Source organism: Aquila chrysaetos, chromosome 10, assembly GCF_900496995.4.
Source record: "Aquila chrysaetos chrysaetos chromosome 10, bAquChr1.4, whole genome shotgun sequence".
In the NCBI taxonomy this organism is placed as follows: Eukaryota; Metazoa; Chordata; class Aves; order Accipitriformes; family Accipitridae; genus Aquila; species Aquila chrysaetos.
Window position 1 is genome coordinate 4,742,641 of NC_044013.1, and position 25,491 is coordinate 4,768,131.

The 25,491-nt window shown below is 38.4% G+C and overlaps 2 long non-coding RNA genes across 3 annotated transcripts in view; both read right to left on the reverse strand.

The window, feature by feature from the left end:
* Positions 1–2,569: 2,569 nt before the first annotated feature.
* Positions 2,570–25,491, reverse strand: part of LOC115347704 — a 40,180-nt gene continuing 17,258 nt past the window's right edge. Inside the window, exon 3 of the long non-coding RNA XR_003925584.1 lies at positions 2,570–2,645. This is a non-coding gene — a long non-coding RNA (uncharacterized LOC115347704). The remainder of the gene's footprint in view (positions 2,646–25,491) is intronic.
* Positions 5,608–23,985, reverse strand: LOC115347705. Of its 2 annotated transcripts, none has more exons than XR_003925585.1 (3): positions 23,878–23,985; positions 23,130–23,211; positions 5,608–5,846 (listed from the first exon to the last, which is right to left on the reverse strand). It is a non-coding gene; the product is annotated as an uncharacterized LOC115347705 (long non-coding RNA). The 2 variants fall into 2 exon arrangements; XR_003925586.1 differs by lacking the exon at positions 5,608–5,846 and adding an exon at positions 7,352–7,497.

Here is a 25,491-nt window from a genome sequence, read left to right on the forward strand (position 1 = left end):
AGGAGGGGTAGACAATGAATGTGTGCCCAGTGGCAGGCATCTGACTGAAAATCAGATAAACTTCCTATTGATTTTGCTTTTTTTCGGGAAGTCTTTGCTCTCTGGTTACCAAGGGCAGTGGCAAACAGGACGAGAGGTAGGGACTGGTCAAAGATTTCTGACAGCAGCAGGGCCAGAAAAAACATAGAGATTTTCCTGACTGTATTGGGTTTGCGTGGCAAGGTTTTGGTAGTGGGGGGGGTTACAGGGGTGGCTTCTGTCAGAAGGTGCCAGAAGCTTCCCCTACGTCTGACAAGGCCAAGCCAATCAGCGATAGTGGTAGCGCCTCTGGGATAACGTATTTTAGAAGGAAAAAAGTTGCAGGGCACACAGAAATGGCAGCCAGAGAGGAGTGAGATGCTGTGAGAGCCCCAGCCCTGCAGACCCCCAGGTCGGTGCAGAAGGAGGGGAGGAGATGCTCCAGGTGCCGGAGCAGAGATTCCCCTGCAGCCCGTGGGGAAGACCACGGTGAGGCAGGCTGTCCCCCTGCAGCCCAGGGAGGTCCACGGGGGAGCAGATCTCCACCTGCAGCCCGGGGAGGAGCCCACGCCGGAGCAGGGGGATGCCCGAAGGAGGCTGGGACCCCGTGGGAAGCCAGCGCCGGAGCAGGCTCCCAGCAGGACCCGTGGCCCCGTGGAGAGACGAGCCCACGCTGGAGCAGGTTTGCTGGCAGGACTTGTGACCCCGCGGGGGACCCACGCTGGAGCAGGCTGTGCCTGAAGGACTGCAGCCCGTGGAAGGCACCCATGCTGGAGCAGTTCGGGAAGAGCTGCAGCCCGTGAGAAGGACTCACATGGGAGAAGTTTGTGAAGGACTCTGGAACAGGGGAAGACTGAGGAGTCCTTCCCCTGAGGAGGAAGGAGCGGCAGAGACAACGAGTGAATGAACTGACCCCAACCCCCATTCCCCGTCCCCCTGCGCCACCAGAGGGGAGGAGGGAGACAAAATCAGGAGTGAAGCTGTGCCCGGGAAGGAGGGAGAGATGGGAACACCGGGAAGGTGTTTTTAAGATTTGGGTTTATTTCTCTTTACCCTACTCTGGTTTGATTGGTAATAAATGAAGTTCATTTCTTCCCTGTCGAGTCTGTTTTGCCCATGACGGTAATTGGTTGAGTGATCTCTCCCTGTCCTTATCTCAACCCACGAGCCTTTCGTTATATTTTCTCTCCCTTGTCCAGCTGAGAAGGGGAGTGGTAGAGCAGCTTTGGTGGGCACCTGACCTCCAGCCAGGGTCAACCCACCACACTGACCATTTTCATTCTCTAGCAGCCTTACAAAGGGAGTGGAAAATTTAAAAAGTAAAAATGGGTTTAGATGGAAATTTATAAATGTCTGATCCTGCCTTCCTTCTTACATAGCTTGAAAATAAGCTATTGCTCCCTCATTGCCCATCTTTAGATCATATGCAAACAGACTTTTAGGAACCACTGTGAAAGAGCTATTTATGCTGATAACCACGACAGGTGGGAGAAGAAATTAACACATTCAGATACTCACCTTATTATTTATCTCTCTCAATGATCATAATGTCAACAAGACCCTTCCCATACAGTTATTAACTGTCAGCCTCAGTTTCAAATGTGATACAGTCAAACAAACTACAAATAAGGAACAAAGAGTCCACGATGATATTGGTAAAATTTATAAACAGTATGGAAATAAAAAAGAACACAAAAGATTTTTTTTTTACTAACATCACTAGGACATTTCAGCAGAGCTTCTAGTAGAAATTAACAGTCTTTGCAGTGCACAAATGTTTTTTTCTTCACCACCTCACTCAATAGTTTCAAACTACTTTGCATATTTTTTTACTTATTGCCTGTGCTCTATTTCTTTTGAAGTAAGTGGCATTGTCTTTCTTTGAATTGCATATTTTCTATTTTAGAGATGCAGAAAATAAGACTGTGGAAGAGTCTTCTTCTCTTATGGAAAAGTCTTCTTCCCTCTGGCATAGGTTACTTAGTTTTGTTTCAAAATGAGGGTTTTTTTCCCACTCATTTTCCATTTCTGAAGAAAACTTCAGGATTTTTTTTGTTGTTGTTGTTTTCACTCTGAATTTTCATTCTGTTTATTCAGGTATTTTAACTACAGTTGGAAGGAGCTCTTAGACGTAAACTCCTGCATCTGTATCCATAAAGGGTGGGCTTTGCCATGGCATCCTGCATCCATCCATCCTAATCCCTTGGTGGCAGTGGGAGTTTTCATTAATGCAGTACAAAGAAAGTGAAAAATCCCACACTAGTGAAAGCATTTTCTATTCATACTGAAGAACTTTACAGTTATACGCCTTCTGAGGATGTGTATAGGAGCCAAACAATGACGGTACAGGGGAGGAAGGGCAGTCTTTGCCATGGGAATCTGGGTGAATCACTCAGTATTTCTGTCAGTCTAAAATAAGCATCAATAAAGTGTTAGTTCCCTACTTTACAGAGTTTGTAAAATGCTTTGATATACTGATATGCACTTCTCTACAATTCCCAATAGCTAAGTAAATCTCTGCAAAGAATAATTTATTAGAACAGATACTTGCCTGGGTATTTTTCTGCATGGAAAACACTGCCATTTGCAGAAACTTGCAATAAAGCTGATGCTCTTCAATCAAGGATCTGGACAGAAGCAAAAAGACAATTAAATATTATTATTATTCCAATGCTGCGTGGAGCTCTCAAAGAAATAATCAACTTTTGTTAAACAACAAAAAAATGCAAACGCTCAAAGCCTACATTTTTATATAAACTTAAATGGAAGGTATATCATTTCCCTAAAAAATTTCTACTTGAGACAGTAAGGCGAACTTAACAAGGAGGAGAAATAAGACACCCTACCCCCCCCCCCCATCTGAGGTTGCAGAGATTTATATGTCTTCCTCTGCCTGGATTGTTTTCTTCTAAAGATTTTTCCAACAAAGGGAAAAATTAAGGAAGATGTCTCCGCCGATTGATTAATAATGTTGCTAAACTCATCTGGCAACATTCTATCCTTTGTAAAAGACAGGTGCCCTTTGCAGAGAAATACTCCATTCTTTTGCAGAGAAATACTCCATTCTTTTTTTCCTTCTTCTTTTTTTCTCTTTACAAGCTCTACCATCTAGGGAAAGAGAGTTCTTTGTCTTAATGGCAGTGATTGTCTGCTATAGAAAGACCTGGGAAGAGAGAAAACTGAAGATGGCTGGCAGATGGAGAGAAGTAGAGAAAGAAGTTTTACTACTTTTAAGGGGCCTGAAAAAGGCTCCCTGCTATGTTGGCAGTTAAGGGTTAAGGATATAAGGGCTGCTAAAGAACCACCTTCTTCTGGAAGACAAATATGTTCTCTTGCTACTGCAGAGCTTTGTAAAAGCATCAGTCCTAGGACACCCCCGGTACCGCTGCGATTATGAGTACTGAAACAGGGTAAAGCCGGCAACGTTACTGAAGCCTCCTGCAAATTAATGGGCCAGAGAGCTTCGGTTTGGCTTCAGATAGTGCTTAAAAGTGACTTCTCGGCTTTAGGGCTCCGAGCTGTTTATTCTATTTGTACAAATAGTCCCTCCACCTTCAAGCAAGTCCGAAGCAAAGCCACTCCAAGTGAAATTAAAAATTCACAATACAAGAGACCAGAATGACTAGCTGGATTGTCCCAAAGAGATTTTGAACAGCCGGAAGCCTTAGAAATAGAATATGAGAAATTGGCTACTTGGAATAGTTAAAACCCGGTCTTTCATAGCCCGAGCAGAGCTTTGAACACAAGTGCGTTGATTCAAGAATACATTTCGTATGGAGCAGAAGGTGAAAGAGATTGTGTTAATATTTCAGTGTGAGCTATTAATATGCACCAGCACAGGCTGTGCAGTGTGGGCTGCTGGCACACTGCGCCAGGACCACCTTGGATTTCTGCAGGGACTGAACTTTGGGGGTGCTTTTCAGCGGGCACTCGTTAAAACTGTTGGAGCTGGCACTTATTTAGAAGCTAGTTTCCAAGAGGTACGTTGACACACATGCGGCCTGTGACTTATTTGAATCTGTCAGGGTCTTAACTGTCATTGACTCTGCTGAAGTTTCTTTTCAGGGAGTGATAGATTTAGCAAGCAGCTCAAGAAAAAGAAAATAGCTTCTGTTTCCTCCCTTCACCCTTGCACATCATGCTGTTTGTGCTGCAATAAATGAAGATTAAAATACCTCTTATTAATCTCCCACCTTTCACAAGAGAGTTAATGTTTTACAAGCCAGGGTAGCAATTGCTGATAACACGTTAGGGAACATGGAAGCAGAATTTTCCATTGAATTTAACACAATATTCTTTCAGTAACAATCAGTAACAAAAACAAGCTAAAGAATAATGACAGCTGTCAGTATTTTCCTTATTATAGGTTAGTATCTGCTGTCATTGTTCAGGTGCAATGACACTTCTTTAGCATGGGGCCTATGGAGAGACACGCACCGTGGCAGGACCAATAAATGGTAAAAGAGTGGCTCATGGCTAGGAAAGGAAAAATAAATGCTGTGCTCTCGAGGGCTGATCTCAAGATGAAGCAATTACAGTTCCAGATAACAATGGTGAATCAAAGAACAAAGAGAAGCAATTAAAAAACTACAATTGCAAGTCAAGGAGAAATAATAGAACAGAGGCAACAAAAATATAAACCATCCTTTTCTTGTACATTCAGCAACTTCTTACTGCTTCTTTTCAATGCCTTGACAAGATCTACACCTCTGCTTTAGAGCTGAAAGTCTGAAATTGCCATCTAAACTGTTTCCAACCAAACCTGCGAATGCTGTAGGACATGACAGGGGAATTGATGCATTGACTTTATCTAACGCACTGGTATTTATGGTCTGGTGTTTTGGAGCAGAGATGATTTCAACGACTTTTTAAAAAGAGAGAGCTGTAGGAGTTGGTAATCTTGCTACTGAACAATATGAAGTGGCTGGCAGTGGAATCATTCCAGAAGAATCAGCATTTTTCCCTCCTTTAGCAAAGATTTTTTTTAAAACCCAAAACACCTTACAACACAACTGACAGCTGTCCCAGCTCTGCAGACTTCTCACACTGCAGTACCTATACCAATCCATGAATATTCAGAATATGTTCTGGGGATAATCTTGATCTCCTTTTATATAAGAGAATAGTGTACATTGAAAGTTCTGGTACTGAGATGTATTATTATTTGTATTTTACTGGTAGGTCCTACCCAAGATCTATCACATTAAGCAGTGTGATACCTAACTGTGGGATACGGCTGAGACTTTCCGTGATTACCTGCAGTCTAAACCACCTACACAAAGTATTGTAGGAGATTCTGAACTCAAATTTCCATGTCCAACTCTTGTACACCAGTCACGGACCAAACTGCTTTCCTGAGCATGAAGTATGGTATTCCTCTAACATAAGCCGTTAGCCTGAATGTAATGTTTCAACAAGATTAGTCTCTTTACCTTACTCTCTAATGCTTTTTCTTTTTTCTATAACGTGTCAGAGAAAAGTAATGTACAATTACGGTTTTGTGAGGTGAGTATGCTGTGTTTCTCCAAAGAAATGATAAAAAGCACTCCTCCTTTACCTACTTCTGATTATGGCCAGGCTTTGAGAAAGTAATGAAGCTGATCATAAGCAGTAATTTATTCAGAGAGGACTGAAAGTTAAAAATCATGGCTTAGGTCCTTTCTGAAAGTCCATTTCAGTTATATTTGTCTGCTATAAAGAGAAGGAGGCAGTAGTCTCTACAGGCCCAAGCACTCTGTTCTATCACCATTTCTTCTTCACAAAGGCTCTGATTTGTACCTGTGATTTCACCTCTCCCACAGATGTCAGCAGAAGCCATAGGGTACATTCTGTACATGGAAAAAACCTGCAGCTGAAGTACCATTCTATCCATCGTTGCTGCACTTTTTGTATTTTTACATTTAAGTCCCTGAAAGAGAATGGAATATTTGATAGCAGATCATTTCATCTGAAAATAAGAGTTTTAGTCTTACTGCTTCTTTTTACTCCACATTACTATCCTAATATTATAATAGTAGTCAATGATACTGTAACATACTTTGCCTTCAAAATTATATGCCACTTTTCACCAGAGATATCACACAGTACTCCTCAGACAAAGTTCTTGAGGAAAAAAAATGGCAAACATCTAGGTTAATTCCATGCTCTGACATAAGCCAATGAATCTTGGAAAATGCAAAGGCCATGCCGATACCATGTCCTTTTTACTTGACTTTTTTGCAATTTTATGGAGATCTAGGTCTGGATTAATTCTACTTTATTTTGTATAGGCTTTCAGGAAGGGAGGGAAGGAAGGAAGAAGGAGTATTTTGGTTGAATGAAAATTCATGATACATGATAAACTGCATGTGATGTCCTCCTACAAGAGTAGGAATTCTTTAAAGGTGTCCTTTCACTTTTTCCAGTCAATATATACCCTTAGTGTTATAATGTACTACATACACACTTAAGCATTTTTAAGAGGACCGATTTTCCTAAAAGGTAACATTGACATTTTATAGAACAGTCCTAGTCCACCAATTAAATATATGTTGAAGTATAGTAAAAAACCCAAACCCAACACCAGCATCCCTCCCTCAAAAAAAAACCAAAGCCACAAACTTCTCATAGAGATTGGGACACTCTTACAGACTAAAAGTTTTCTCAGTATTTCCCTGGAGGTAACACACAATCTGTATGAATCATGTAAAACAGAGAAACATTTTGAGTGTCTGCATAACTTTGATTAGAGGAAAATTCTAACTCACTGTGCATTTCATAGAGCTAACGCTGTGTAATCTCTTAAGTGCAGACAAGTATCTCATACCCAGCACTGGCAGCTTTCCAACCATTTCCCTTAAAGATCTTAAACTGTTTTGAAGGATGCGTGTCAGTGTGTTACTAAACAGTTTTAGCATTTACTGAGGAACCCCTGTAACCCCTGGGAAGAGGAAGGAGAGGGAAGAAGGCTTGCTCACAGACACATCGACACAGAATGATTTCTCACTGTGTTTCTCATTCCAGCATATTGACATTATACCACAAACCATAAACTTAATGGAATGTATGTGTCAATATTCTGGGTATAAAGTTTAGCACAAGGAAGATTAATATTATTATCAACATTGAATTAGTAGCTCCATATAGAGATTTAGTATGATGGAAATAATTCAGTCAACAGAAAAAATAAAGATGAGGAAGAATAAAACTCTGAGTATTTAGGACTTTTCATCCCAAGTAGAGCCTTCAAGAGCATTTGTGCTTCTGTTGGATGTGATCCAAAAAAAACCCCCAGGTTTAGGATAAAAGGAGAGGGACAAGAAGCAGGAGATAATACAGAATCTCTTACCAAGAGCTACAGGTCATCATATAGAATCACAGAACAATTTCGGTAGGAAGGAACCTCTGCAGGTCATCTGATCCACTCTCTCATTTAAAGCAGGGCTAACTTCAAAGTTAAATCAGGTTACTTGTGGTCACATCCGGTAGCATTTTTACTACCTGCAAAGACAGAGATTCATCAGCCTCTGTAGGTCCCTGTTCCATCACCACCATGACCACCACAATGCAGATTTAGTTGCCTGTTCATCCCATTGAATTGCTGGGTTAAGGGTGGAGGACAGATTCAGGGAGCTGTTGCAAACTTGAAACTCTTGGAGGGTAGACATTTTTCAAAATTCCAATATCAGAGTGAATAAGTTTAGACTAAGAAAGTTCACAGCAGACAAATCTCATATTTTTACATTTAGCAGTGAATAAGCCAAATTCCAGTCTTACCATATTCAAAGAAAAAAAAAAAAAAATCAGTTGGCCAAATAAGATAGTCTTTTCCTAAAAATGGTGCTAATTTTCTGGAGTTGCATAAACACTTATTCAGAAGCAGAACTATTACACCATGACCAAAGAAAATAATTTTGTATGTTTAAAAGAAAATCATTTAAATCTATATATCTATGCAAAACAAGCAGCAAAATGCTCTTTTATTAAATGGATTCCCTTTTAGTGGCTAAATTGTTAAAGCTTAGATGGTACAAATAACTGATTTTCAATGACAGCATATATCTTTCTTGTGTCTGATTAGCTGTTGCCATTATTTATAGCTTTGTGCATGTGATAGAAACATAGAGAAGACAACATGAATCTTTCTGCCTCTGTTGACAGGCCAACTAATCCATTACTAAGTCTCCTCCATTCTTATTCCACTTACCTGTAAACCAATAGTGTCAGTGTTGAATTATATTTGATATTGAAACTATTGATGAATTGCAAAGGTTAAAATTAAAGTGTGATTTATGTTGTGATCAGCAGCATGGTGTTAGAGCACCAAGTGATCTGTGCAAAATTATAACCATAAATACACTTCAGGCTTTGCTTTAGAACCTCTGCCAAACAGCTCTACTTTTTTTTTTTTTGTTTCATTCTCCCTGTCTCTCTTTCCCTTCTCTGATACTGTAGCAAAAGAAATGCAAATAATTTGCTGATAAAGATCATAAGCTCCCTGGGTTTGATGACTTTCTGAACAAAAGGATGCTACTCTATTTCACTGGAGACTCATGTGAAATAATACTGCAACCATTGGAGAAAACATTGAGTGGTACAACACGTACTAAGTTTCTTATTTGACAAAGGCTACAGTTTATAAAATTCCTGATATAATTCACTGCAGTTCAGTAATGCTGGACATCTCTACTAGTGTAAAAAATACTTAGCAAATGAAAGAGTTATTTCCTCAAACTGGAATAAAAAGCGTCCCTATCTATAAGTCTCTGTTTGCTTCATGTAGGCATCAGTTTTTCAGATGATATGTTCAACAAAAGTGAATGGTCCATTTTCTATATACATGATCTGTACTTTGTAAGGAAGCATTCCTAAAATAACTTTCTGTTCCTCAGAAGAAGGTTAGAAATCCTGAATATTATCCTACCGATATCTCCCCTTTTTGTATCCTCTTGCACTTCAGGTGTGGAACCAACAGTGCAAGTCCCAAAATACTGCTAAAACAGGCTAATCCTGCAGATCTGCACCTTCAGCCTCAAGGAGTAAAGGTTAATAAAATCTCTTGCCTCAGCAGATCTCCCACTCCATGTTGCATAACAAAAGAGAACTTCAAATGCACTCTTTCGTGTGTATCTACGCGGACATCTTTAGCCAATTCCTCCATGGCACAATATTAGAGAGCTGTGTGCCCTCAGTGTGCAGGCTGCAACTGTTGAAAAAAGAGTCGGAAAAAAGTAAAATACCAATTTCTGGGAACAGCAAGTCCAACCCTGTTGTCCCTTTCCTTCCCAAACATGTGCTAGTTAAAACTTGAGCAGAGAGCACAGACTAAAACGTTGTGAAGAAACAATGCAAAACTCACTCATCTCTTACCCTGAATGACAGAGGTGTATCAAAAAGTTTCATTAGGAGGTCTTTGCAGAATTAGAATGACCTGAAGTCCCAGGCAGTATAATTTCTGAATCCACTACTAAAGAACCCTTTTAATAGTCTAATTCCCGTGATGCTGAAAGTCAGGCTTTCCTGGAGTGAAAAGCACAGAAAGTGACATGCGTAGCGCCAGGCATGACTCCAGGTGGCTAGGAGAGCAGAATTACTAAAGCTCTAACCAAAATCTTAAAGAAATAGCTCTCCTGATATTTGCATGCTTTCATCGTGCTGAAATATACGCTTGACTTTCCTGGAGTAATTAAGTGCTTGTTTAATAAAGAAGCAACCTCTACTGGAGAGTAACCCAAAGGGATAGATTTGTTAGCATGGTCCTACTTTAATTGGTTACACAAAGATTTTGTACCTCTACAGTTCATGTCGGAAAGGTAGAAACAATGACAAATGAATAAATTCAAACTGAACAAGAAGCATTTGTTTCTCTGTTTACAGTTTCTAGTCACAGAACATGTTTGTTGTGTCTATTAATCCTTTCATTCTATATGCCAAAGACGTGTTATTTCATATACTGTTCCTCAAGCACCGGTCCACCCCTTCCTGACAGCGAAGAAATAATTTTTCCCATTAAAAATGCTGCCTGGTCATCTTTTGAGATTTAAAGGCCAGTTGATCTACTGTTCTCGAGTCATCTGATGAAAGGGACCGGGTGGCTCTTTGTTAGACACCAGGAGAATGGGAATATATGACAATGTATCTACCTGTCTATGCATCTGTCCCAGTTTAATTGCAGAAAAAAATGACCATACCTGAAAGATGAGTGTCCAGCAGAAAGAAAGCCTGTGTCACAGGATAAAATTAATTCACTCCCAGTTAAGTACAACTCCAAAAAATTGTGTCTGATTTTCAGATACTTGCCGTTTTTCATCCAAGCCCAGAATATTTATTATACATGGAAAAAATTCAAAGCACTGGCCTTCATAAACATTACCAGGTGCTTTGCCTGGCTTTAGCCCTAATGAGAAGATGCAGTGAGAGTCATATTTTGAGTCATAAATTGTGAAGAGACTGAGCAGCTAAGTAACCCAGCAAGGGTTTGCAAATCCCTACTGCAGAGTTGCCTCACCACTTCTGGGACTGTTATCACCCCATTGTCATTTGCAGTGCCTAATTGGAGCTTGTCATACAAAGGGACATTCAGACATTTATTCTTTGCTGAGATAAACCCGGGAATCAGGACACTTTCAGCACCTCAAAGATTAGAAAAAACTTAGCACATTTACAAAAGCCATGATGAGAATTTCCCTGGTAGCAAGTTCTTCCGTGTGATCCTCTCAATGTATGAATCCAGATTTCAGCTACATAAGCACACAGAAGCAAGATGGAAACTTTGTTTTCCTACAGTCTCTTAAACTACTAGTAGGAATATTTTATAAATATACTTTTTAAGTGTAGATTTATAACTTTTAATCTAGAGATATATACATTAAAAATTAACTGACTGTAATTCTGAATGATCCTAGTATTAGTCATTCAAACATGCAATGGCAGGAACTGAAAGACAGCATATAGAGAGAGTAGAAACTGATAACTGATTATTTTAAAGATCCGTAAATAGTTCAGAATGCTAAGCAGATCACTAAAATCTACTGATAGATGTTTGTACAAGTTGGGGAGTTGTGGTGGTAGGAAGCTGTTTTGCAAATAGGATGCAAAAGACAACAATTTTCAGGACAGAAAAAACAATGTTTTTGTTTTTTTTTTTTTCCAGTGATGGGAAATACTGGTTTAGGTTTATATATTTCAGTGCTTTAGAAATAAAGCGCCCATTTCAGGGAAAAATTGTTGTGAAATTGGGGGGGTGGGGGGGGGTGGGGGGAGAAGAAAATGGCTGAACACACACTGAATTTTTAAGTGCCAGGGTTCTTCACAGTAAAATGGCTGTTCTCCTTAGCAGCAATAGACTTTTTCCCATGTCATTGTGGATCAGAATGACAAATATATTTCCATGATATTGAAGCCAAATCTTGTCATTCCTATTCACGCTGAGCAGTACCTTGTTTTGGTAAGCCTGCTTGCTGGATGCAGTTCAAGAACATTTGACAAAGGATGGTGGCATGTCTGTTTTCACATGTGTTGAATGTCTCAACTGATTTCAGGAGAATGCTTGTGGAATAACCCAGTCGTTACGGAAAATTGCCCAAGCAAAAGATTTTCACATCACTTCTCTGAGGAGTGCCAGTATTTCCCAAGAGAGCACTCCAACAGTTGTCAGGGAACATCTTTGAGACTCCCACTTATATAAATGAAACTTCACAGCATGAGCAAAAAGTTTGTTTATTATTCAACATTTCTTCCCAGAGACTGAACATATTCTGTTCACTTTGGAGCACTGTCTCATTGTGGAGATTCATTGGAGATACGATTAATAATTATTACCCTGTCCATATTAAAAAGGATCTTGTAGGTGAAGAGAAAGACTATATGTACTTCTTAAAGTTATGTCTTCATGAATTCAGTTTGATTTAGTAATTGATTTCATGTCAATGTTCTGGAAATTTTGCAAGCTGCCATTTTGCTGTAATTTGCGTTTGGTCTTTGATTACAGGAGTTGTGAAAACAATAGCTAAAATAAAGACATGTGGAAATTAGTATTTTCCAAATACTCTTTTTTTTAATTGAAACTCCTTCTCACTCTAGTGAGAGGTAGCCTCTGTTCTCTCTTCTTATAAAGGAAAGATGCTGGTCACCAGAAGGAAGCATCATTGCATAATTGAATTTCCATTTCTCTTCTAGATAGTGCATATTTGTGAGAGGGATTTCCAGTAACTTATACATAGGATAAGAGATCTCTGTTCCCAGCCTATGGGCAGGTTGAGTCCGATTTCATATCTTCTCTACTTCTATTGTCACAGAGATTTCCTAGCAAAGAATGCACATACATTAGCTTTATCAGTTCAGTTAAACATATCTGAGATGAGACACGATGGAGGCATCTCTGGTGGTATGGTCTCTCCACCAGAAGAGACAGAAGTTGGAAGTAAGAAAAAGAGCAAAATTCCTCTGACTAAAACCTCCTTCAGGTTTAGGATAAATTCATAAATCTAAACTCTGTCTATGGGTTAGAATAAGAAGTATACACAGCTAAGAACAAAAAATGGAAATGTACTTTGTACAATGAAAGAATTAACGAAAGTTTCCTTCCATTTGTTGTTACATTATTTTATTTAGGATATGAAACAGCACAAGAGCAGTGGTCCATCTTTTCAGAACAAGCCCACAGTGCACCAAAAATGGTGGAAGTTTATAGTGAGTACAAATGAGTGGAAAATTTCTCTCTCAGTCTAACGAAGATTGTTCCTTGAATTGCACAAGTGTCCACAGTGTAATTGCAATACTATTTATATATTATATATATTATATATTATATACTATATTTATATGAACTTCCTAATATGGAACCCCAGTAAAATGACACAATTAAAAAAGTAAACAATAGGGTTCTTTTCCTGATTTGCTTCTTTAACTGCATTGATTAGCAATTTATCATCCTATTTAAAATTCAATATTAACAAAATTGTAATGTATCGGCTTTACTCTGAAATCAATTCCATAGTCATAGCCATGCCCTATTAAGAAGTAATGGCAATGCTGATTTTATTCTGCCAAATGTAAATTGACTGATTTATCACGCCATTATACAGTTATACCGCTCCTTCAATTTGTTTTCAAAATAAAAGGAGGCAAAAAAAGAAAGCCCAGTGTTACAGCTACCCATTTTTGGTTTAAGTCAAGCACTGAGTTTAGACATCAATCCATAGGGATTGTAAGAAAGAATTTTAAGAAAGGAGTCAGAACTATCTACTCTGATATTGTAAGTCACTATGGTCTCTCTGACTTGAGCCTTCCTAATAGCTTCTGAGACTGGTTGGTTTTTATGTCAAGTGAGAACCTAGCCCTCAATTTCTGTTATATTTCAGGTAGTGATTTAATAATTATAATGCAGGGCTGAGAAACAAAAAGCATTAGATTCTGTTCCCAATTCAAGACTAACTTGCTGGCATGACCTCAGTTTTTTGCTTTACGGTAAAAGGCTATCATATGAAGACATTTTAGGAATTCTTTGAGATTTAATCAAAAAAACTTGTAAAGCAGCTGTAGGTTTCTGAATAAAGCACAGGTGTTCAGAGAGATTCTCATCATCATCCTCTCATTAAAAACTTTGTAGACCAAATGTCATTCTTAGCAGTCTCTAGCAACCCCATGGCACAAGTTTAACCGACTGGAGCTAAGTTAGCAAACACAAAGCATCAACAAAATGGAGTCTGGCTGAACCAAAGATGTCTGCCAAACCAAGGGGAGAAAAACACAGAATGCTATTGCCAGAGCAGGCAGTCACATAACTGATTTAAATGGTTTGCAGCCAGCTGGAACTGTGGCATAGATAAGGCCTTGCCATGCTGAACCAGTTTGCAGTCAACTGTTTCTAAAACCTGCCAGTTATAAATCCTTTACGCAACACAGATTCCCACTACTTGAAATATCAGGAAAACTCCTTTGGCTACAAGTTGCGAGCTGTTGCAGCCGCTGCCACCAACCACCTGCCACAGACGTGATTCCACCCACAAAATGGAAAACAGCAGCAGCATTCGGAAATAAAGTACCTTGCCTGAATTAACTTCTAGAAAGAAACCATGGTTCTTACTGTTTATAAAGTACTTTACCTGCCCTAAGTTTCAGCAAGAGCTAATTGCTGTTGTGAATAATCTTCTACAGGCCATTTTCATATTCTCTAAATCTGCCTCTTACCCCTACTGATTGCATATCTAATTTACTGTGAACAGAAGCAGCTAATAATATTATATCTGCTAAAGTAGCTGCGATGCATGAAAAAGACCAGCCATTAATGTTTTGTATTATTTAGCTTTTAAGGTTTTTGACTGCTGGTGTTATACAAACTACAGTCACTTTAGTCATCGCTTTGGTAGCCGCTACATTTTCACAAGGACATGCTATGTGGCCTGGAGCATCTCTAAATAATGATAAAAAGAATCAAAATAAAAGTATGTGGCTTGTAATTATGTAAGACGCACTCTAAGGCAACTTCAAATGATAACATATATTAAACTTAAATAAGACCCTAGATTCTTGGCAGAAGCCTCAGGGATTCATGTGATGCTGTGAAAAATAAGCAGAAGGGCAATTATAAAAAAGCTACAAGAACTACTTATTTGGTTATAATGTTGGCCCTGTGTAACTTTGTGTTTGTTTCACCTTATTTTTCCTATTGGCTCCTGATAGGACATATGCCCAGTCTACTGAAAATACCTAATCCAAATTCCAAAGTCCAGGAAAACTTCAGAACAGCTCAGAAAATGCCCGACTCTGACATCTTTGAACCACAGCTAAGTGCACAGGGCACCAAGCACTGAGCAGTTCTTCCCTTCCTAGAAAACCTCTGAAAGTGTATGTATTCAGTAAATTTGCAAGACCTTTTTTTTTAAGACTGGAATGTTTTTTCCTTTTGGAACCTGAAAATAAGAGACACAACAAAGAAATACAGTATACCCTTAGAAACATGCAAGAAAGGACAGTAAAAAGGAACAAAGGCAAAGTATCAGGAAAATAATCCAAGCTAAATTAGTAATAAAAAACCAAAAAAAAAAGGGGGGGGGGGGGGGGGGGGGAAGTAAAACGGAGTGGATTCTGTGATCTAGTTCAGCACATAGTCCTGGCACCTGCATTTATCCTAGCCACCTTTCAAAAAACTACTTTCTATCAAATTTATTAAAAAAAAAAAGAGCCCTCCACTGATTTTCCTAGAATTTCTGTGCATTAGCAACGAGACAGAAAGCGGTGATGTGACTCATCATTGGGTATACATTGACCGTCTGCTCTGTAGGACAGACATATCCTGAAGGTCTCCTTGCCGCCTGCTCCCTACCCTCCTTCCCTCCTCAGATATTTGAGTTCTCTTCAAAAAGGACTGACCTTACTGGAGGTTTTAAGAGATAGGAAACCTTTGCACTGTCTGTAGTTGCTCTCTGTTTGTGTATCGCTCTAGTGATGGAGAGCCAATTTAGTTTTAAAAGCACTGAATCCATTATTATCTGCCAACACTATATGAAACATGGTGGCAGGAGACAACCTGGTGAGATTTACAGCACGGAAATGAGAAAATTTCCCATGAAGCTGACTGTGTTTTATAATATCTCTAGAACTTATAGCTCATCAGCTAGTATACAGTAATTGTCTAAATGAATACTTCTGTCTCCATGGTGCCCTGCAGGTCAAAGGGGTAATTTTTCCTTGGGGCAAAGGGGAGCGTGGCTGGTGCAGGCACACAGGCGGTTCACTCTCTAACTCACTTCTTTTGCGAGTGGTGACTTTGTGAATGACACTTTAAGTGCACAACCATTTGTCTTATACTTGCAAATAACACATTCAAATCTTCCAAGGTAGTTTATGCAAAAGCTATAGAGTTGTTTGTAATTAAAGAGCCCATTTATATCCGTATTCATCTGGTTTGACCTTACTTGAAAATCACTTCATTAAAAAAAAGAAGAAAAAAAAGCTGTTAATCGTACAGTGCTCTGGGAAGTAAGATGGAAATATCAAGTTGAAGATAACTTTCCTCTTTAGTTTGTTTGGTACCACAAATACCTGCAGTCCCCAAGTGTGGCATGGATCCTCCATTGGCCTACAAAACATTCGTGTGGTGAATTTACTGCTCACTGGTGGACTGAACTTAAGCCTTTACATAGTACCTAGAGTCTTTTCATTGACTTTGATGGGTATGGACCAGGTCTATACCACTCATTTCCATTTTATCCCATCCTGATTGTAAAAAAAAGTAGGCTAAATTACTAAACTATTTTAAAATGTTACCTTTCTGCCAGGCAAAGTGAAAAAAAGTGAAAACTGATTAACTGAAGCAGTTTCACAATTGAGGCAAAAAGCATATCAGAAGAACAGAATTTTTCGCCAAAAACATAGCATTTCACTGAAGCAAAGGGTGAAGCTGAAGTTACTCCTTACAGTGCATTCAGATAACCTTTTGAAGGGTTAACATTAGCCTTCAGTATTTCTGATAATAAAGTTCTTCCAAAGCTGTAAGGCATAACGTACAAAACCAGAAGCCCTTAATAATTTACCGTGATACTTCTATAGAGGTTGGAGTCCATCACTTACAAGGCTTGGAACAACGTGCCGTAAGCACCCAGGGATCAAAAACTTCAGCTAGGTATGTTAGCACTGCCTCATCTTAAATTAAAAAAAAAAAAAAAAAAAAAAAAAAGAAGAAAGAAAAGAATGAATTGTGAAACAGATATGATATCCAACTAGTAACCATGGAACAGATTAACAAAAAAAAGAGAAGAGAATCTGAGTTGTCTGACATAATTGTGTGAAGATGTTTTTCTCTCAGATCTATAAAGATGGCAGCTTTGGAAGAAAATATCCTAAATGAGTTCTGCAAGCTGTGGATATCACCTAGAAAGGCTATCACAAAGTTGTAGATTAATATTTTAAACTCAATCTGGCAGAGAGATTCATGTGTAGAAACGACGTGCAGCAGCTGGCGATGTGTGTTACAGCATTGGTAGCGTTCAGCCGACACACAGCCAACGTGACATGAAAAGCAGAAATCTGAATAGTGTGGTACAGATTACGCGGATGCCGAGAGGAGCACTAAGGTGACAGCCCCACAGAGATTCACTGGCCTGCCAGCTACGTCTAAGCTGGGGGGGTCCTAAGGCATTTCCCACACAAGTCGGAGTGATAACTCATGCCAGAATAAGCCCAGGAACAATTTTTGGGGGAAGAAACCCACAGCGCTCTAAGACCATGAAGCGTATCCTAGAATTCAACTGCTCTGCAGGCTAGACGTAGTCTCTGGCACTACTGAATCGAGCATGATGTGAACACAATCTTTCCCTAACATTAAAAAGAGCCCATAGGCAAGTACAGCTCTGTGAACCCATCAGTGAAGATTTTTCTGCAGTACGAGTCCATGGGACTGTGGAAAATACAGGGTCTGTTATAAGCAACCATGCAAAGGATGCCAGCGGTCCTGGTTGCAGTATGTTGTTCTTTTCTTTTCTACAGGAACTCACCCATCTTCAGTAAAACTCCATTTTTCAAAGGGAAAATACCCTAAATGTCAGGTAGTGCACCTGTTTTCCTACTCCAGCAAATATTCGTCCATTCCCTACCATTTCAAATGTTAGCAACAAGGCAACACATTTATCTCCTGCAAGGCATTGGTTACTTATAGAACCACACTGTTGCTGCACTAATTGGGAACGACTGAAGATACAACAGTTGCATTAATACTTTACCATCACCAAGCTTTGATACTCAGTGGCTGCAGTTCACCATAGCCATACCCACCTCTCCGGGCAGCTGCCAATTCAGTCCAGCTGGATTCTTGCCTATAGGCTAAAACCACCTAAGCACAAGTCTACTGCACTTTCAGCGGTTCCCTTGAGAGCATACCTACCGACAGAAACTAGTTTTAAACTACCTCGTCTCCTGAGAGGAGAGTGGGCAGAATGCACCATTTTCCCTCTAGGCTATTTAGCCAGGTATTTTTCTGGCATCCAAGATGGGTTTTCAGTCGGTCTGCAATGAAGCTACGTGCTGTCACTGTCATACCGCTACAACTTGCATTTTATTTAGAGCTGGTTGAATTATATATAGCTGACTTGAAGTTCTGCTTCTGGATTGCAATACAGGCATAGTCAAATCTGCTTATGAGCTTTTGAAAATTTGATTGCATATATGTCCCAACTTACCTGAAAAGCTTGGTGACCTATGGGGAAAACTCTGTGAAAACATCACATACAGAGAAAATTTCCACTTCTCAGTCTTACACATATTTTGTACCCTTCCTAGGACACGATTGTTGTAATTCGCATTTAGGTATTAATTCGCTGGAATTGGACTGGCAAGCAGGCACATTCTATTTATACTTAATCCACAAACTCCTGAATGTTAATATGTGCCAGCAAATCAAATGTAAATGCAAGGTAATATGTAATCTGTGAAAGCTAAGGAAAATTATCAAGTGACATACATTACCATGTGAAATAACTAAATCAAGCACGATTCCTTCCAAATGAACAGAGATGAGCACACTGTACTGAATCTAAAAGGTCTAGCAATTCTACAAAGACTCTGTTAATGAATCAGAAGGCTTATCTGAGGCGATATTGAAAGAACCCAGATCAGCAGCCTAGGGTTTCTTCTATTTGTTTCATTCATTACTTTGTTTACCAACACTAAAACCCACTGCATTGCAAGTTGGCCATGAAGAAATCAGAGGCTGATGAATGGAGAAAATGAAGGGAAACCATCCTGTCTCATTAAGTAGAAGATAAACAGAATTCCTCTCTTTTAACAAACTTCCTTGATTGGGATGAGACTCAGAAATCCTGACTAGCACTGCTCTTGTATTAAATATACTCATCTTGAATCTGGCATCTAATTCTATGGCAGACTTCTTCAAAGGTTGTTCATGTGTTATTTTTACAGCTTTTTATTAGTGGCTACATCAACTCAATTCTCCGTTGCTGAAGAGAGAAGCTAAAAAACAGAACCCAGGCACCCTAAAGGCTCTGAAAAGAGAATTAAGAAAAATGTAATATGCACTTCAAAAAGCCCACAATCTCACACATTCTGTGATAGTTTCATGCAGTGATGGAAGCGTGTGGTGATGCAGCTGGTAGGACAAGGCGAGAGATCTGATTGTGCATGTCCTGTACATTCCAGTTTGCCAGAACAAAAATTACTAGTGGTTTGTCTTTCATTTAACAAAATTAGTGTCCATAATAATATCTGAGTTTCAAGACTCCTTCAGAAATTAATTTTACAGGCTGAGCAAATGCTGCAGAAAACGTAGTTCTATCTCCTTTTCACTTTTTCAACCAGCTGAATGTGCTAAGATTTGAGCTCTTCTACCTTGTGCAACTTTAGAACTTCATTTTGCACAAAGTTGTTAGCACTACAAGATTAAGCGTGAAATAAAGTGCTATGATATACCCACTGCCTTTTTATTGTGTGTTTGCAGTTGCAGCACAATCCAATATAATAAAATTTGTGCCCAAGTTTTTATTCTCTTTTTTTTTCCCAAATGAAATGACAACTAGAACCATTTAGTAACAGCATAAACACCAAAATACTTTCCTAATCTCAATTTAGACTTCCTGAAAAGAGTTAAAGGGATAGTCACTTGATCCGTGGCCACTGTAACTCCACTAAGACAATATAGCTGTACTGGTTTACATCATCTGAAGATACAGTGTCAGGAACTTCAAGAAATTTTCACTAATAAACTGATACTGCACATAGTAGGGAAATTTTCACTAATGAACTTCATTTATGTCTTATAACCTAATTCCCTCAAAATCTGTGAAAGTCATGGACATTAGATCCAAAATCCAAACATACCTCAACTTGCAACTTCACAGTAGTAAATCTTCTTCTCAATCTTTATCCCTTGCTATTTCCAGCTGAAATTAACTTGTGCTGTATAGTACAACTGAAGTGTAGCATAATCAGAAACAGACTAATAATTACCTGATTATAAGATATTGATTTTGGAAATCTGAAATAGTCTATCTTAAAACAAATATATTAACTTTTTAAGTGGGATAACTTAAACAGGAATGACTGAGAGGGATTCACTACTGAATAGCTAAAATTAAGCCACTAAAATCCTCCTATGGGGGGAAGACTTATGTTCGGTACAGATTTTGAAATCAGTTAAAAAAAAGAAATTACACTCTTTCCCACACTCCAGATGAACATTTTTACTCATGGGGAAGCCAACAGACATTTTTCTCACCACTTTTTGTTTGCCTTATCAGTGCTCTGAAAATGCCTACTGTATCAGACCCAAAGAAAGAACAATCAGGAAATCTAATCTGTGAATTCATACACAGCACAAACACCAAGAGAATCAGAAATGTCACAGCTTTGTGGTGTGCATGTGCACTGAGAGAAAGAAAAACAGAAGCAGTGAGCAAAACTTAAATACCCCAAGACTTTCATTAGCAGTGAGGGTGTCACTGATTTCTAAAAGTTAGATTTAGGTGGTTTTAAAACTCTTTGCAAGTCCAGCCTTTAAACCACAGATGCTTTTGAAATGCCAGCTGGGACAAACTATATGATTAGATCACCTATACTTTTAAGTATATTGTCCTGTCTGCTGTAATCAGCGGCTTCACAGAGAAGCTCATCTTCTCTGAATCAGCAAAGAGCTGGTTAATAATTAATGACTTATAAGACATAATATTTGTGCTCAATAATACTAATTTGATAGGTTCATGAACAGCTTCATAAGTAATGTCATTATTTATTGTCAAAGGAGAGGGGAGGTCAAATAAACCAGCTGCATATTTCCTCTATTTTGTGTGCTGCCTCCAGAGGAGAATACAAAATTCAAGAAATTTGGCATAACTTGCATCATCGGGGTAGGTTTACTAATCACACAGAACTGAGTTATACCTATTATTAACTAACAAATTCAATATTTAATATAAAGGCAACCTAAAGGAGGTAATTATTTTTGCAATATAAGCTGAAGATTGTAGCACGCAAAGGTACAAATGGTCTGAAAAAGTGTTTCATAACAATGCCTTTCACAAATAGTCCTATATCTGAGAGTAAGTTAGACCTTTCTGATTAACTTTGACACATGAAGGGGCTGCAAATGATTCAATTAATTCAAAAATTATTTTCATGGAAAAGATGTGTGTTTCTCTGTCATTTAACTAGTAATGACGTCAGCGTGATGGTACACTTAAACACAGGAAATCTTGTGCTGGAAGGATCCAGATAGCCCAGTGAGCATTCTTTCAGCTGGTACTTACATCATTTCACTTTGCAGCCAGTTCTTGCAAAACTTGGGATTTGAACAAAATTCCAGCTAGCACACCAAACAACCTGTCGCTTTCTAATGATAGACTACCTCATGAAAATCAGTGCAAAATAAACCACCTTTCTTTCTTCCTGTGAATTTCTGTTTTTCTTCCTTAATCTCACTAGCTAGCTATTAAGCTCCAGTTGTGACCATTGCCCTACCTAATGCTTGCTGTCAAGGTTGAATGAGTGCTTGTGTAGTAGAACTCTGGTGTTCTAACCTCTGCTACTGTGTGTCATCGTCTTCCCTGGTTTTCCTCTTTTTCTTTAAAAAGTGTTCATGTGTGATTCAATGTAATCGACTGAGCTGTGAAAAATTTTTAAGATCACATATGTATCACATATTTTTACACATATTTATTTCTAAGAGGCAATACTCAAAGTGCAGACAGTAAGTGACTCGGTAGACATCTTAAATGAATATGTACTGAAGGTGTTCTCCAGCATGGATTTTACCAGGCTAACTGGTTTACTAGCTTGAGAATAACCAGCTTGTTAAAGGCTTCCTTTTGGTTTGTGGGAGTCTAAAGTTCTGACCACATTTAATTATAAAAGCTGCCATTGTGAGAATAGGATTGCAAGAAATTTGCCCTGGCTAAATCAGAAAAAGCATGGGTCAAAACCTGCAGTCTTTTTTCAAAAATACTATCACTGAAATTGTGATCTTAATAATAGTGACTCCATGATTTGACTCCATACTTCTGTACAGCAGATTTTGCCCAAAGTCCTGCCTGAAAACAAAACTCTGGATTTTGAGTCTAGTAGGGGCTCAGAAACATCTGTTTGAGCAAAACAGAGATGAGAATTATCCCATGGTCTCTTCTGTCATTTCTGAAGAAAGTCCTCCCATAAGCAGGTTGCAGTATTAAAATTCCTTCCAGATAGTTTGTAAAACTTCTCCCTTAGAACCACATTTTCAACAGTAAGTGTGCTTGGATCACAGCTTAATACTTAGCAGTTGTTCTGGAATTAAACTTCACCATGTTATTATTACACATTTCTAGCTATAAAGATGACAAATACCTGGAAGCCTCCACGGGCTAGGTTGCATCTTCCCTTATGTTCCTCTGATGCTATAGGCTGATGCTAGAAAGAGCATATAGATTCCTCAAATAATAACTTAGCATTACATTTCTTGGTATCACGTAAAGATAAGCATGAATGTTGCCTGCACTTAGAATTCTAGCATGTTTCATTGTTATGAATATGCCTAGTCCACCAGACAACAATGACAGCCCAATAGCTTAATATAGTAGAATGTATTTGAAAAAGGACATAGGGCTTCCAAGCAACAATGTGACCTACTATTAAACTGTAACAGTAGATATTAAATTATTTTAGGTGACTGCATACCTGTAGCCAATCCATATTTCTGATATAAACTTCAAGCCAACATAAAAACACAGTGGATAAAATCTCAAGAAGTGCTGAAAAGTCCTATTTCCCACTGATTCCAAACCTGGCACCCAGGTTACAACCTTATTGCAACAGACAGCTGTGCGCGTGGGTCCGGTCTCCTTTCTACCATCAATAATAAAATTTAGTTTGAAATTTCAGGCCTGATGTAAATGGTGCCCAGCACCTCTCAGGACTTCATTCAGGGATTAAACCAATTCTGGGGACAAATGAATAAAAAATTAGTATCTAGAGAAAATTACAAAAAGTTGGAAAACCTGGTAGGTAACAGTGTTTTTTCATCTTGCAAGTCATGCATAGTCTTATGTGAATTCCAGCCATGCAGCAAAACATCTGCAGAATGGCAAATTAAGATCCCTACAGTCCAGGTAGACTTTTGGTTAGAAAGTTGCGAGAAAGTAGGATGCACTTACTCATTTAGTTTATTGCTATCTCCAGACCACCACAGCTCAGTATAATTCAGTACAATTTGGTAACTTCTGCCCAAGAAACACTCTGCAATGAGATTACAGGAGAATCGAAGGTCAGTTCTGAACTGTATCATCAAAAGCAAATGCAATGTCTACTCGCACTATTTTTATCTCTAGTAAATGTTGTGCGACAAATAGGATAAAGCTAGAGGTGTATAGTGGGCAGAGAGATAAAATTGAAAGTGAAATGTTTGCTAGTTAGCGTACATGTCAGGGAAAATCTCACCAGCTTGCATTAGGCACATCTAGAATGCTGGGACTCAGTACGGTCACCATTCTGATAACTGTTGCCTGAACTCTTAATTTTTTTAAGAGTCAGTTATGTTTAAAGATTTTTTTTGGCAGAGAATGAATCGTTGCATTTGAACACATACGGGAGAAAAATAAACAAACAAAAAAAGCCCCCAACCTTATGCAAAAGATACGAGACATTTAGTAAAAGAAATGATTTTTTAACTAAGGGCTCCATTTCAGCCATCCAGCCAGGCAGGGAGCTTCAGGCCTATTGTAGGAAGCAGAGTATTCCAAATACATTAGCAAATGTCTCTGCTATAAACCAGGTTTTACCTGGAAATGTAAACTAAATGCTAAACGACAATGGATTTTCTATGTAATCAAACTGTGCTCCTATTAATACTTTTCATGAAACACATTTTACATTGAATACCATTGTGATTTACTTATTACTCACTATGAAGCAAGTTACCACTCCTTTTTACAGTTAATTTATCACATAACTCTTCTCCTCCTCTTGCACAATAAGCAGGGAAATATCACTGAGTTATAAATTCCATTTTTGTTTCCATCCGTTCATTACATAAATTATTCAGAACTGCTTTTATAAAGTGGGGACTTCAGATTCCTTTATAAAAATAAGGAGAAAAGACAGTCCTAAACCAAAAAAAAGGTAAAAAATATACATTTGATACAACTTTTAATTATCCTTTTCATTAAACTGCAGCATGTTCACCTGTTTATAATCTCAATTATTATTATCATAATAATTAATATTCCTAGTCTCCTAACAGCTCTCTCCACAGAAGAAAAGAGGAAAGAAAACAACAAAGGAAATATTCCCAAGGCACAATATTTCTTTTGTTTTTGAACTCTCAATTTGCATATTCATCTTCAATGAGCAACGTCTACTGACATCTCCACAGCTACCTTTTTACAGAAGAACATCATCTTCCTCTGCAAGCCAGAAGCCACCACCTTGTACGTTGCCAAATGATGTATTCTAACCAAAGAATTCCAAACTGTGACACATTTCTTAATTAGAAAATATTTCCAGTTCCTATTTTGAAAATAATCAAAGAAGACTTCTAGCACTTACATCAAAAACACATGCTCCTAAGGGCACAGAAAATTTAATACCAAGCACCAGGAAAAGTTTGTGAACACTTTAAATTTTATATCAATATTAATTGGCTGCAGTGCAAATTCAAATACTCTGTTAGCAGCCAATCATTGTTGTTTGGCAGCCCATGAAAAATTAGTTGTTCATTTGAAGTCACTTTCATTAGGTGGATATCTACACCATGAAAATAAGAATCACAGGTTTTCTTTTTAAATTTCTTTAAATCAAGTATCTATCACTTAGTGAAAGAAAACAGATACGAAAATGAAGTTATGATGAATTAGAGTAATTTTTCCAATCAATAGGACAAACTACATGCTGCAGTTCGCAGCAGCAATTATTATAGTTATTGTAATAATGCACATATTTATTAACTAATATAATATTCTGTGGTGTACACAATGATGTTCACTGTGGATAGTCGGTTGACTCTGCTGTACAGCTGATTTTATCTCTATCTTTCCTATGAAAAACATGACTAAGGATAGCTAGAAAATAAACAGTGTTATATTTTAAAAAAACCCTAAATCTTTTGTTATTTAGAATTCTTCTACATTAACACAAAAGAAATACACCCAATGTCACATGAACTGAATAATCTTGATGTGGGATGGTATATAAGAAAAAATACTCAAAGCACTTTAAAATATAGTCAAAGCACTCAGGAGAAATGTGAGTCCGGTATCTGGTTTGTATGATTCAAGATCAGACCGTCTTTTGGTTTTTCCTATTGGAGTTATACCAAAGTTTGGTTATTTATTCACAGTCACTGATATTGATGATAGGGTCCAACTGAGGACACAGGAATCTGCATCTTCCTGTCTTGCTCTGGAGAAGGGGAAGCTTGCAACTTGCAGGAAAGTCACCATAAAATAGTAAATTTGAGAATTCTTAGACAATGTTTAGGTAAGAAAGGGAACAGTACAGCAAAATCAAGATAATTTGTTC